Source organism: Vanessa tameamea, chromosome Z (genome assembly GCF_037043105.1).
Source record: "Vanessa tameamea isolate UH-Manoa-2023 chromosome Z, ilVanTame1 primary haplotype, whole genome shotgun sequence".
In the NCBI taxonomy this organism is placed as follows: domain Eukaryota; kingdom Metazoa; phylum Arthropoda; class Insecta; order Lepidoptera; family Nymphalidae; genus Vanessa; species Vanessa tameamea.
Window position 1 is genome coordinate 11,700,075 of NC_087341.1, and position 16,149 is coordinate 11,716,223.

Below are 16,149 nucleotides of genomic sequence, written 5' to 3' on the forward strand. Positions count from 1 at the left end.
ATTACCAGTTTTTTGGCAGATCGGAGCATCAAGGTCGTTGTCGACGGTGCATGCTCCGACCAAAAATTCGTCAATGCTGGTGTTCCATAAGGCTGCATTCTATCACCCACTCTGTTTCTTCTGCATATCAGTGACTTGTTGCAAATCAGGAACATTCACTGCTATGCAGACGACAGTACCGTAGACACCTCATACACCGGCCGTGCTAATATTTCTCGGGAAAACGTCGAAGAAAACCGGAACAAACTTGTGTCTGAAATCGAGTCTTCGTTAAACAAAGTCTCGAACTGGGGCCGGCTAAACCTAGTCCACTTCAACCCCAAAAAGACGCAAGTTTGCGCGTTAACTGCCAAAAAAAACACCATTTGTCGTATCTCCACGATTTGAGAATATTCCGATAGCCGCCACAGCTAGTATCGGAATACTTGGCGTTGATATTTCGAGCCTCGTTCAGTTCCGCGGTCAATTGGAAGGCAAAGCCAAATTGGCATCAAAAAAGCTCGGTGTGCTCAGCAAGGTAAGACAATATTTCACGTCGGCCCATCGCCTAAGACTATACAAGTCGCAAATTCGGCCTCACATGGAGTACTGCTCTCACCTCTGGGCAGGTGCTTCCCAGTACCAGCTCCTTCCATTTGACCGTATCCAACGTATAGCAGCTCGAATTATCGACGGTCAAGCCCTTTCTGATCTGCTCGATCCTTTGGCTCTGCGTAGAGATATTAGATCAGTCTGCATCTTCTACAGATATTATCACAGCTGACTCTCACCTTCGGACATCTCGTCAAAATTCTAAATTTCACCCGCACCACCTAGATGTCCGAAAATCTACAACAGCGCGATTTTTAAAGCCTTTTCTGCCACGCACAACCACTCTGTGGAACCAGCTTTCGCCGGCGGTTTTTCCGAACCGATACGACTTGGGAACCTTCAAGAAAAGAGCGTACTTATTCCTTAAAGGCCGGCAACGCACCTGCAACGCCCCTGGTGTTGCAGATGTCCATGGGCGGTGCTAATCACTTTCCATCAGGTGAGCCTCCTGCTCGTTTGCCCCCTATAATATATAAAAAAAAAACTTTATTTTTTAATAACTACTTTCCTTCACAACGGCCGGCATAGCGCATGGTTGCATAATGATTTAAGAGCTCTTCGATAAACCTGAAAATTAGAATATCATAAAATCCAAGGAGTTGTAGCTTAATTCTTTGTACTTATATTATATTATAATATATAAAGTATATAGGTATACACATATAAAACATATCGATAGGCTAGACGACAAACATGGTAAATGCAGATTTTGTAATTGTTCAGCTAAGTAGATTTTCTTGATAACAGGTTAAGCTTCGGAAACTCAGTATTTTCTGGAGGGATTGTGCATTGCTAATATTTAGTTGTTAACATCCTAACTTACACAAATAATACTTTTTTCAGATTTTGGCTCAACCCTACTTGAATTGCTAATTTGAAGGTTGTTGCCTTCTAGAAATAAGTACTTAGTATCTTTTTGATGATAGGTGTGTGAGTGAGTGACAAAATTAGAGAACTTCGATTTTCAATAATTATAGGTGACACAATTAAATTATTTCATAAAATATGTAATTATGTTTGAAGAGTTCTACTATGAAATATTAGTCGTTTTATCAGGCTCCTATGATTTCAACCGGTACGAATGTATTTTTGTCAATAAGCATGATCATCTGGATCCACGAAGTTCCTAAACTACTCACAATAAAAGACAATCTTTATTAAATATGTTTTGTTGTGTAAGTTACTCTTAAGATAAGCCGTCATGTTCTAGGTAGCTTGCATATCAAAATTACTATATACTTGTATGAAAATAAAATGTAATTTATGAGATTATAAATATTGAATATTTTGTATTTATTGTATTATATTTTTCTTGTTTTCAGTGGAGATGGGGTTTTAGTTATTATACTATTGTTTTAATTTATTACTGTATTGTTTTACATTTAAGTATACATTAATTTTTAAAATAAACGACATTACTAATTTTCATTTGCACAAAAATATTCGATGATGAATAAATCATGCATTAGTTTTTTTTATTGTTCCTAAGTTATTGTCGAATATGTAGTATCTTTCTTTATTCGATTTTATTATTATTATTATTTAGAAAAATCTTAAACCTCATCGTACTGTGTACGAACAAAGTTTACAATGCTACAGAAAACTTCCCTAAAAAGTTAATTTTATAGTAGGTTCAGGTTCCCACTTCGTTGGATGCGCAATCCAAAACTTTCTCTTTCAATATGCGCATCATGTTATTGGCTCTGCAGTTTCGAATGCATCAGAAAGGGATGTAATCATGATAGGAATAAAATGATGTACCTACACAGTGTTTATGTTTTCCTGGTATTCCAAACTATTGAAATGTTTTAGTTAGTTATGTTTTTGTTTTAAACCATGAGTCAGCCGAAATATTTTTAAATATATTTTGCCGAGACCATTGCCAGTGTGATATAGGTAAAAGTATGTTATGATATAATTATAAGGACATTCGTGTTGATGTTGTTGATAACAAAAGATAAGATTTTATTAAGGTTAACCATAAAGTTAACCATAAAGGTTACTTAGAAATTGAATTCAATGTTAATTAAAAAATCTAATAATAATTCATTTACACACTTTAAACCGATCAAATAATATATTTTTACAAATTTGGTCATTTTTAACTTTGATTTAGTTAAACGTAGTACATCTATCTTATCTATCTATAATATATTAAAATACTTTTATTGGGTTTAAGAAATAATGCTTTTTGAATGTCGACGAAATTATTATTGGGACTTGAAACTAAATTTAAAGTAGACATAAGTAGTTAAAGAGAATATAGTTAAAGTTATACTACTATATAGCTGTTCCAAAAGCCTATAGAGGCTTTAGGAAAAGTAAGAAATTCATCAGAAGCAGCTGCTAAGTAGAGCCATTTACAAGTATGTCTATCAATGGTAGACCGTTGCTGATTTGAACTTTGCAATATTAGAAGTAAACTATACTTCTAATATTACAAAGTTAAATACTTAACTACTTACTTTTTATACTGCTTATGTTGCATAATTATATAGTATTTATAGATCAATAGAATTACAACCAGACTTTTGACGCAAGAAGTTATTGCCTTGCGCCTAATACCAGTAAATAGCAAAACTTTTACTAGCAAGAACTGCTATCATGTATATTATACATTGCACTTATTTGAAAATTATATTATATAATTTGTATATATATATGGAGAGTAGAAATTTGTGTGCCCTATATCCAGTTTATCATATTTGATATGTGGGGAACGGTTAAGGACACATTTAACTAGTATTTATCATCGTGATTATCGGGCAAGGTTGGTGGTGCATTGTCGATGTAAGGAATTAATATTGGCCGGTGATGACCACTTACTATCAGGTGCCCAGTTGATTGTCCGCCGAATTATACCATAGCGGACGAATAAATGTGCGCTGCAAGAAAAATAACCCATTCCTTACATCGCGAATACAACAAAACCAAATTAATTTGAAAAATTGATAATTACTCATATATATGAGGATGTATAAAGGAAAAATTACTCATATTTAAAGCCCTATCGATTATATTACTAAAATGAGAATATGCAATATTATATTGCATATTATCCCTTATGGGATGAATATACTAAGTATAACATTCATTTATTACTTAATATTTCGTTTTATCATGTCACAACCAGATGACCAAAGCAACAATGAGTAAGTTAACCAGAATCTGGCAAAACAGGAATATATCGAAGACCACCAAGACCACTCTTGCGAGCTCTGGCTTTCGAAATGTGGAGTTTGAGAAGCATGTTGCTTGATTCTCGCCTACTTTAAATCTGTGATACGTGTACTGTTTCAGTAACCAAGTTATACAATAAACTGTTATAAAAATGGATTTCCTTCATTTGAAACATTTGATTAATGAAATTGTTCTGGGTTTGTTTTTTCTTCCAATGTATGTGCAATTCATTCATAACTTTCCCTTCCGATATGCCCATCACGTTATTTGGTTCTGCAGTTTAGAATGCATCAGAAAGGGACGCGCTTACACAGCTTTTATGTTATCCTGGTATTCTAAACTATTTTTTTTATATAATGACTTTTTTATCTATAAGGCTACACAAATTTACTACAAATTAACTTAACTACTTTTACTCTAGCTTATTTATATATTGTATTGTAATATTTGTTGTATTTTATGTACCTATGTATATAATATGACTGTTTTTGGTTGACTTGTGTTGTGTTACTAGAACATCTTTATCGTTTTTATTTTATAATATATAATTAATTACTCATTCCACGCGGTCAAGATTTATTTATACAGTAATTATTTTTAATTCATATTTGTATATATATATTTAAGCACTTAATGTTATCAATTATGTTTATAAATTACTCATTAGAAATTGTAAAAGTTCACACAATTTGTTTAATTATTATGTATTTTATCGATTGATATAAAAAATACAAACTGTACCGTTGTAAACTTATATGCTATGATCATACCGTGCGCTACGTTTCTACACTAAACTTCTACACTAAGCTTTTTTGCTACGCTTCTTCGCTACACTATTATGCTACGCTTGCTACATGTTGCGCGGTGCAACCGGCGATAAGTCTTGCGACTGAAACAAAACGAAGTACCAGTGTCAGGGAAAAAAACGTGTAAATGATATAGATGGACCACTGAAATCATACGAATGACAGCCGATATCAAAAACCTCAGAACTAAAAGTTTAATTGTATTCGCCGTGTAAGTAAGTGCGTATTCATTGGTGAGGTGAGTTTATGTAAAATACGATTACATTAACCCAAACGATACAACTTTGTTACTGAAGTTATTTGTGTTTCGTATTTTAATATTTTTATTTATTATATTGATTTTTTATTCAAATTATACTTTAATATTTCCTGTTTTGGATCTTTGAAATAAAACTTCACTTCATTCTATTTTGTTATTGAAGTACTTGATTGGTCAGCTAATTTAGGATCTTCGCTGCTTCAACATATTTAATGAATTTTCATTCATATTTAATAAACATATAAAGGGTACTATAAGAAACAAAGAGGCAATTTCTACATTATTATTACATCGTCTTTTCCACACTATGTATACAAAAATTTAAACAAGACGTCTACTAAGTTCCAGCAATTTATGATTGTTGAAATATTAATAAAACTGTCTGTTTATATTTTTCAATGGAGGGAAGTCCACGAGTGCAATAACCTCCAACTACGATGCACATATACTAGAACAGCATAAAATTGAAGGAGCTAGAATATAACAGATTAAATACTCGTATTGGTAGTATAGTTGCAGTCCATACATGAATGTATTTCTATGTCGACACTTTAGCTCTCAACTTGCTCAGATTGTTTAAACTAGAAAATGGCGAATGGCTTAAATAACTAACTGTTACTAATTACGTAGTATATATATTTTAACAAAATATTCTCTATCACAGCAGCATAATATTATAATCATTTAAGCAATGTTTCGTTAAGTTTTGAGTTGTGTTACAAATATCAACGACGCAAATTACCTTATATTATAAGAAACTTCAAATCTATAATATTTTTATTTAAATATGTTTATTCATTGAGAGATAATGTCTACATAAACAATTCTAAATAAACGTCAGAAAATAAAAAAAATAATTGTCGAACAATACCTTTTCCGACTTCTCATTGTAAAGTAAATATTTAGTCCATAATATTTGAAAAATATTTTTAGATATTATACTATACTTAAAACAGTACATATAGTTTCACCATATAAAGTTTAAATTAATTTAATTTTTTCTATTTGAGGTAAAATCTAATAGTTGATATACGTTTATGATTAAATATACCTGGTTTCTATTTTAAAAACGAAAACAACTACTTAAATAAGAAACAATCCAAATAAATTAATAACGGAGACGTACGTACGGGTATCATATATTTTTTTAAATATCATGGCTTATTATTCATTAATGTCAAAATATAGCATTCTACTTATTAAAAAAAATATGACGCGCACAGTGACAAATAGGTTGGTTCCAGTCGTTCAATCAACTCCAAGCCATAGTGCAGCGATGAGACCTAGATTTAAGGTGTCATTTAAAATACAGTTAACCAACGTCAGTTTATGCGATTCTGATAAAGTGCAGCGTTTCTACGATGCAAGATAATACGGAAATAAATGCAAGATGCACTTTGGATAAAAAATAATATTTTTGATACCTTTTTCAGTCTTTATGTAGGAAGTATGTATCGAAATATCGATTGATTGGTAGTCTGATACTATTTTAAAAAATTGAAGCATGGTTTCTTTTCACACTTGCTTGAAATACCTGAGTATCTATTTCATATTCAACACGAATAAGTAGGACCAGATCGTAATTGATATTTTAATAAGGATATGGGATTTGGGGAGGGAAAGAAATGAATGGATTGTGTGAAAGACGATATGGCTGGAAACAATGTTACTTGTGAGATGACGTCTCACTTCTGACAGAGAAATATGGGAGAAATCGTTTTAGATACCGTCATGAGCTGAATTGATAGCACAGTTCATATCGCCCACCAACATCTTTATTGCATCAGGCAATCTGGTAGTAACTGGTAACTTAATGCACGGATGCAACGGATTGCCTACACTCTAGTGTCATTAAGGAAAAAAAAGTTTGCATCATAAAAAGCAAATCAAACATTTTTGTATACTAACAAGTAAAAATCATGTTTGACGAAATTGCAAAATTATTTGTAAGAATTGACGCGGCAAACAAACAAGACTATTCTTAATAAAATTTTGCTAAAACAGTTTCGTTAATCGGTCATACATTAACGCTGTTTAACTAAAGATTATGTAAAAAAACACTATGATTGAAGCATTGACTAATTCAATTATTAACGTCGCTTCATATACGAGAGAGTGAGTACGTCTACGAAAGCTACGAAGTATAAATTAATTCTACTGAGCATAAAAATACATACAACCTAAAATTATGCAATAGAATTACTAGAAATGCATAAGTGAGAGGAGGTTCGAAACTGTATGTGCTACTTTTGTTGTTCCTAGAAAATATACGTCCTTCATCTCTTTCAGATACATTACAGCTTGTAGAAATAGCGACAGGCTGCGCATATTGAAAGTAAAAGTTTATATAATGTCTCGTTATGCGCATCTACACTGAAATTTAAGTTATTGCTGACTGATTTATTTTTTACTACGCTAGATTTTATGAATAAAATATTTTATAATTCTGAATCTTAAAAAACCTAATAAAGTTTAATAAGCTCTTATAAGTAATTTATAATATTTATTTAACAGGACGATAGCTGGTTCAGAAACTCAGTACAGTGACGACCGTCAGGGCGCCACGATAGCATGTGAAAGCGATTCTGTGTTGCCCGCCGAAAAGACGGAGCGGGTAGCGCTGGTTTTTTAGTGGGTATTCCGATGTACCAGAGTGCAATAGGCATCCTGGGCACCGGTTCCACATACGTAAAGAGAAACGCGTTATGCGTCTTTCCAGCGAGAAAAAAAAGGATGTTATGAAATGGCGGAGTCGGTAACCTGATGTGTTTAAGTTACTTACTTATCTTTACTTCTTGTTTTCATTAAATGATTGTAACTAAGTGACGTAGCTAAGTAAATAAGGAAGTAGATTTTTAATTATAATATTTTATGCATAAAAGAATTTAAGGTGATTTCAAAAACATTATAGTATTGATTATGTTAAAATGATGCGATTTTTACTGACTTTGTATCTTACTCGTGTAATCTTAAAAACCAACTTACAGGCGCTGGGCTATAGATATGCAGCATAGTCATATTCACCTTCATGTTTATGGAGTCCTAGTACTTCAGTCTGTCTAACAGCTATTTCAATCAATAGTTTTAATCATGCGCCAAACCATCTATTTTATTACGCACGTCCAACACTCTCCCTCATCCATGCCTCAAAACTCTATGTACTTAATATATATATATATATATATATAATTCGTTTAAAACTAATAATTAAAAAAAAATAAAATAATCGAGAGCTTCATAAATTGTGAGAAAAAGGTTTTTGTTTTTAGTTTTATTCATTATGTAATAATAATTTATTTGTTTTAAAAATAAATAAATATTTTATTTTATACTTAACTATAAATACTTTGTATGTACATAAATGCTAATTTCGTTATCATTTAACCCAGGGATTCCCAAATTGTTTACCCATTTTTTATTGGCATATGTCCGATTTATTATGGAGGAAGAAATTCACGAAGAATTGCTATTTGCCAGAATTTTGGAGACTGACGCTAAAGGCGAATCAATATCTAAAGTCCTAAGTAATTTTTTTACGGAAAAATCGATTTCATTTACAAACATTATTTCAGTGTCAAGAGACGGAGCTCCTGCGATGATCAGGCGATATCGTGGGTTTATAAGTCATCTCAAAAGAATTATACCAGGACTTACAGCTATTCATTGCGTAATCCACCTACAACATCTTGTGGCAAACCATTTAAGTGACAAGTTGAAACAATCTCTTCATTTTGTAATAAAAGCTGTCAACAAAATCAGAAGCAATGCATTGAATACGTGTTTATTTGCTCAATTGTGCGACGAAAATAATGAAGACTTCCAACGACTGCTCTTACATACTGAAGTACGCTGGTTGTCGAAAGGTGCATGCTTAACGAGATTTTACTCTGTTTTCGATTCCGTATTAGAGTTCCTAGAAAGTCGAGATCCAGATTTAAAAGAAAACTTGTTCAAATTCAAAGCAGACATTGCGTATTTGACAGATTTGTTTAAAAAATTTAATGATATTAACTTGCAGTTACAAGGTGACAGCCTGAATTTAATAAAAACAAAGGGGATAATTTCGGCTTTTCTTGGGAAATTGAAATTTATGAAGTAAAGCATTAGTCGGCGCGAATTCTCTCATTTCCAAACTTGTCGCAGGTAGAATGTATTGATGAGGATATCCATACCTACAGTCAACATTTAAGTGCCCTGCATGATGACTTCAAAACCAGGTTTGAAGATATGCTGACGATGGATATACCACCATGGACCATACATCCATTTGATGAAACGGAAGTGGCCAATGTTATATTACTGCTGCTCGAGCTAAGCACCAATGAGGAGCTGAAGGTGAAATTTAGAAAAGGCTACCAAACATTTTGGCTGCACGCAGAAATACCCGAAAAATATCCTGGACTGTGGGAAATCGCAAGGAAATTTTTAATAGCTTTTCCCTCGTCATACCTTGTCGAAAGGAGTTTTAGTGCCGTTACAAACCTCTTAATATAAAGGCTGATAAAATTATCGAATAAACACATATACTATTAAAACGAAATAAAACGCCATTGTAAAAAGGTTTAGCTGATATGGAATTTACGGCTTTATTACGTTACTTATATTTTTTTAGTAATTAAAGTTAGTATTACTAATAACAAAAATGGATGGACGCATGATAAAGAAGAGCTTATAATCGTATTTACAGAACTAGAAACTCCGGCCTAGGACAAAGTTAAAAATGGCCAATTGACTAATAAAATATATTTACTATCAAACAGTATTTTTAATACAACTAAATTTATGTTAATAAGATACGTAATATAATATGCTTGCTCAACAATATTATTGTTGTTAATATTACTTGGTTAGGATTTTTTATTCATATTTTTCATAAAAGCAAAATTTAGAGAACATTAAAAAAGGGTTGGAGCAGTTTGTATTTCATGTTTTTATTTTGGTTCACCAAACTGTCTGTAAATTATTTAAAAAATAAAAATATTTATCCTACAAAAATACGGCTTAATCAAAGAATCCCCCTCCTTCCAATATGTATCGATACCGAAGTCATTAAAAATTATTACTAACCAGCAGTTTTTTGTTTTACTTAGTAAATATTTATATAATTTAAAAGTCACATTGTCCTACAAATTCTATTTTCAGCGGTGGGATAGTTGAACTAACTTTTCTAACCGCGTATCCTGCGGAGCTGTCACCTAGTGGTCAACGGTGTATTATTTCCATATAATGGGATATTTTAGTTAGGCTCGGATACAATTAGAGTGGTTTTTGATGCTAGTTGTCCTACAGATTCAGGCAATTCTCTAAACAATATAAGCATTACATAGGGCTGCAGCATTATATTATACAAATTAGTTGTCGCTTTCGATTACAAAAGGTTCTTTTACTGAGGACAAACGTATGATAATCTTGATTTAAATTCAAAAGTATGACAGAAACTTTTAGTAGATTAAATGAGGAAATTCTTTAGTTCATCACTTCCAGTTTTTCGAACTAAATATCACATATGTATGGTATGAAATCGAGTCCATAATTAGCAGTGCGCACTTTAAGGCAGCTAGCCAATGAAGATCCAGGTGGCCATGGAGAAGCAACTGTTTTCATGGATATACTCTATGGTGCTTCGAGTTTAGAAAGAGCAAGAGATTTTATAATTAACTGATCAACTTGCTCGCTCCTGGCGGTTTTGAATTCCGTAAATAAGTTCCCAGTGACAGGCGTCTGTTAAAAAATATTCCAGTAGTAACCAGTTTTCAGGAAGCTAATTTGGTTTTGGAGATTTATAATTTTAATTTAAAAACATTATAAATTAAGTATACCTGAATTATTGTTATATTGATTACTATTTTTTTTTATAATTATATTAAGTATATTGTCAATATATGTAGCAGTGAATTCAGTGATTATATTTGGTCTAAGAAAAATTAACGAGGTTATTTGAGAAAATCGAAAGAGTTTACTACGTTTAACTACGTGATGTGTTCATTCTTTCCCTCCGATGGATGCGCTATCCATAATTTCCCTTTCAATATGCTCATCATGCTTATTGGCTCAGCAGTTTCAAATGCATAAGAAAGGGACGCGCTTATGACTAATATAAGATAATATACACAGTTCTTATGTTTTCCTGGTATTTCCAACTATCTATCTTTGGTAGTTTATAGGATAGATGTGTAGTGTTGTTATTTTCGATTTAAGGTTTTTTTTATTTATTTTATTTTAACCCCAGCTATTATTTATACTGATACCCATTTTTTAATCCCCTGATCCAGGTTTCTGTGTGTTTCTTAATGATACAAGTAGTCTTTCACTTAGATGAAACAATTTCGATGGTGGCCTTTTTTGAAAATAGGTATATATTTAATTGTGTCCTCAGTATGATGGTTTATAAACTTACAATTGAGTTGAAAATTGATACGGATTTTGATATAAAATATATTTTTGTTTCTTATTACTTTTATTTACATAATAATTATTAATATCAAGGCTTTAATTATATACAAATAATTACTATAAATAGTTAATGTATAAAATTGATGACCGCGTGGAATGGTGACAAGAATGCTAGTAGCATTTCCCCGTACTAATAGTATAAAAAATCCTTTATTTATTACACAAACTAAAATGAACAAAATATTGCTCAATACTAATACTAGGCAACAAAAATGCAGAATCTCTAACAAGAAATAAAAATATGATAAAATAAAAATTATGCCGAAACCCGGGATTGAACCAGGGACCTTTAGATCTTCAGTCTAACGCTCTCCCAACTGAGCTATTTCGGCTTCCGTTTAAGTATAAAAAATACCCAGACAAGCATTACTGAATTTTGAAGTTTATCACTTCGGGCTCGTCGGTGAAGAAAACATCGTAACCCGCATCGGAGTAGTGTGGCTATCAGCTCCAAGTCTTCTCATTGAGAGGAAAGGAGGTCTTTTCTCTGTTTTATTATATATATATATAAGTATATGTTTCTGAGAATTATTTACATTATTTATTTATTTTATTTACATTATATAAGACTTACTCGGAATACATTGTTTCAAATAAACTGTAGTTAGTTTTACGTTACATTATAAACATTTTGCATACGCTTTGACTTCATTTTGATAACGCTTCTTCCATACAATAATAAAGATAATCTTGTATTATTGTATCGGGCTTACGTGTTCTCGCAAGTGATGCCCACTTAGCAAATTTACAGCTAAATCTAGCTATTTTTCGGTGTTAGGCTGATAAAATATGATAAAACTTTTCGCTAAAATTCTTAAACTATATTTTCTAGCAACTGTAAATGACATTAGTACCCAAATCAAAGAAAAAATATGAACCGCAGCTATGACATCTTCACCTATTTAATTGAATAAAAAAATATTATTATTACCATTTTAATATAATTTACTGATTTTTAATACTCTCGAATTTTAGTTAAAACAAGATTGTAATAATTTGGTAAAACTGGTAAATCAAGCAGCAATCAATCACCTTTTTGTAAAATGTCCAGCGGGAATCAGTGTTGCCAACTGACTAAATGTAGCAATTGGCAACACTGATTCCTGCTTTGTATTATCAAAACGATAACCAAATGAAAAGAGTTCAATTACGGAACTTTATATTCAAATCACTTTTTAAAAATATCTTCTAATAAAGAGCGTATTGGGATTTACAAAAATAAATATTAAATTTTAATTAAAAATAAAACTGTATATTTCGATTGTATTTGAATGTAGCATTCACTGTAAAAGAATACAATATAAAATATACATACACGTAATGATAAAGAGGCGTTGTGACATTCAATCAACGATACCTTTGTATAACATTCAATCTGACTTATGCACCTATGACCTAGTGCACTAGTGCAACGATGTGACCTGGAGTTGAATCGTTTGAAATACGCATAGCCAACATCTGTTTACGGGCTATGGCCTCCTGGTAACTTGCAGCGTTTCTATGATGCATTTTTGCAAGTGCATCTGAGACGCCAAAATGTTTGCTGCATATATATACATTTTGAATGTTTTTTAAATTAATTAAAGAGGGAAGTTTGCCTGTCTCACAAATATATTTTTGTGTATGATTTCGGATACCAACTCTTTTATTTTTGAACAGATGTTGACGATCACAGATTATTAAATTTTTATATAAATGAAATTTTGAAAGTTATGTAAGTTTATAAGGGTGGATTTATAATTTACTCTTATTATTGTTACTTAATAAACATGTTTATTTCAATTTTCTACTATTTTGCATTTCTGTTAATGTATATATATAATAAAGCTGAAAAATTAAGTAAAATCAATATTTTAGCTGCAATTTAATTGTATTATTATTATTTTTATTGAATATGGATATAAAAAAACCTAATATATCTTAATTTCATTTCGTATTTAATAACCTAACTTAAAAAAAAATTGAAACCTTTAACTAAAAACATGCTTTTTTAAGTTTTGACTTAAATAATTTTGTTTAGTAAAAAGGGGGCGGGTCTGATTTTGAAATGCAATGAGCGGGGCGCGTATTGAAAGTAAAAATTCGGAATGACCTAACTGTTTGCACTTATGCCGTCCTGGTATTATAGTGAGGTCTTTAGCCTGTACTCACATTTAATAAATATAACACAAAAAAAAATATGACCGAATTAATAACACGAACATATTTTAAAATTAACTCTATACTAAATGTCTTCCTACTTCTTTCTTTTTATATTATAATATATTAGCTGAAACACTAAACGAAAATATTAACAGACCTAGCCAAATGTAAAAAACTCAATTTAAAAAATGGACTGATAAATTACAAAGAACAAAGCCCAAGAATGTGAATGTGTTTTCAAATCCAAGTTGCATGGTTGCATTGTTCGCTAATTTTATTAATGAACTAATATTTAACAACCTTTTTTTTTTATTTTTTAAAGAAAAACATATGAAATCGCCACATGTGCGTAAAAATATATATCATGTTAATTTTATTTTTATTTTTAAAAGTATTAATATATTTTGAATACTTATCAGCATTGTTATTTTTGTGTTCATAAAATTAATCGTAAAATTTTGTTAAGCTTTATACAAAAAAATCCATGGATATGCTGTTGAGTATCCTGCTGAGTTTAGTAATCCTGCCTGGGTGTAGAGCCAGGTTATGGCCTGACTTATTAGATTACTGAAGACGATGTTTGCAAAGCACATTGCGAACTGCCAATAGCTGTAGTGAATTAAAGAAGCAGTAGCTGCATAGGTATATCTGCATAGAAAATGGTAATATTGGCAGTTCATGCACTGTTAAATATTCCTGCAATTGGTTGTTTGGTAAACTCTTGGTTATAGCGCACATGTTATGTTTTTTGTACCAGACAGAATTGCTGAATTACATAGTTTTAAGAAAGCGAGAGAGTTAAGTCTCTTTATCGATTACTATATTATTTTACCTTTAATTTCAGAATAGACCACTTAACCTTCTTTTTAATATAAAAGTAAGTTTTTCATTTTTGTGAATAAATACGACGCAATAAATACCTATTTCTATCCCGTCAATCAGAAATGATTATTAAAAAATTAACAGAAATTGCTGTTTCTAGTGTGTTAAATATGAATTAATACTGTGCGCATTTGTGTATCTACTGAAACTACGAATATTACCTGTATTTCACGTATATAATAATTAATCGCATCTCTTCGCTTTTATGTTGATCTAGTACTTGTGCCTCGAGGTGTGAGGTTATTGTACTTGCTCTTAATATACCGTACGTATGTATATTGAATAAATGTGCTGAAATGTACCGTGGTTCATTGTAAAATAACAATAAATTAATATACAATTTATAAAATAAAATAAAAAGGTACAAAAATTAAAAAATAAATACATAGAAGTGCTTGTAATTTACTAATTTGCTTAATTCATCGTTTGGCTCATCAAAGCAATTAGTTTCTACTTTACTATGTATCTTTATTTGTCATCGCGATGACTATTTTTACTGTTTATATATTACTTGTAGTTTTTTTTTGGTATATATCAAAATAATATTATCAATGCGAAATTTTGAATGGATATTCGGTATTCAATCACGCCAAAACGACTGACCATATGTCAACTAAATTTGGTACAGAGATACTTTATAGTCTGTGTACTTATTTTCTATAAAAATGGTTAAATGTAGATTTAATTAGTCCTTGTTCTGACACCATCTCGATTGCGTCATATTATTACTTAGGTTATTATTACGTCGTTATTACCCTAGTAGTTATTTCTTTCAATAATAATTGTCATAAAAACTTACGGTAAATTCTAACCATCGAAAGCTATGATGATAATAATTATAAATAATATAATGACTGAATGAAAGTTCTAAACGGAACATTTTTTCACGTTTTCACATCCAAACTCAACAATCGTAATGATAATTTAAGAAACATTAAGTAGCCTAAAGGCGCACCGCACCAGTCATCATTAAAACGCTACTTGAAAATGGTAAGTAATAATAATGAAGTGAATATGTTATTTAATTCGTAATTCGAATCTATAGCAACAAATCGCGATACTATTTTGATGTGAACTACAAACATATTGCTTAATACGAAAAAATCGAAAATAGTGACTAATTTATGGGTTTAGGTTTAGTCCAAATTTTCTTAAATAAATAATTACGTGCTTTAAATAGTCGTTTTCTGGGAACTTGAACCTATCTTAATTCTAAAAGCAATAAACTAATCTGACCTTTAAAAGAAATTGACTCTTACAAGGGATTTAAATGGAATACTCAAATTAATAGAGTGTCAACTTGACACTTCTGACAATTCTTCTTGACAGTGTCAAGACATTTCAGAATTATTAACTTTTCATATATATAATTAAAAAAGTATTTACGCATTATTTAGCTTTATTTAATTTAATTATTTAAAATGTCATGGTGAACACTTGTTGCTCGATTAACTCTAAAATCTTTCGATAAGCTTTTAATAGTTTTGATTAGACTAGTTTCGTTTGATAAGAAGGCGAGACCGCACCTCACAAGATGCAGTTTGAATTGTCATACTAGTGTACGCTCATTGGAAGTAAAAGTACGATATGGTGCTGAGCAATGCACTTCGATGTTTTAGTTCGATTTTACTCTTTGCATTCATGCGATTCTGGTATTATTACAAGGTAGTTTAACCTGTGCTCGTATAAAGAGCACCCAGGGGTTTGATGGAAACATTTTTTTAAATATCTTTTTTTGGTATTTTGAATAGATATTAGATACAAATTAACTGTATCTGAAAAAAAAATATTTATCCCATCAGAATAGTAAAATTGAAAAGTATTGCAACGCCAGTT

At 31.1% G+C, this 16,149-nt stretch overlaps 1 non-coding gene and 1 pseudogene across 1 annotated transcript; one reads left to right on the forward strand and one right to left on the reverse strand.

Moving 5' to 3' along the window:
* Positions 1 to 8,197: 8,197 nt before the first annotated feature.
* On the forward strand, positions 8,198 to 9,330 carry LOC113396362 (SCAN domain-containing protein 3-like; annotated as a pseudogene).
* A 2,218-nt stretch (positions 9,331 to 11,548) lies between these two features.
* Trnaf-gaa (transfer RNA phenylalanine (anticodon GAA)) lies at positions 11,549 to 11,621 on the reverse strand. Its single transcript has one exon. It is a non-coding gene; the product is annotated as a tRNA-Phe (tRNA).
* Between the last annotated feature and the right edge of the window lie 4,528 nt (positions 11,622 to 16,149).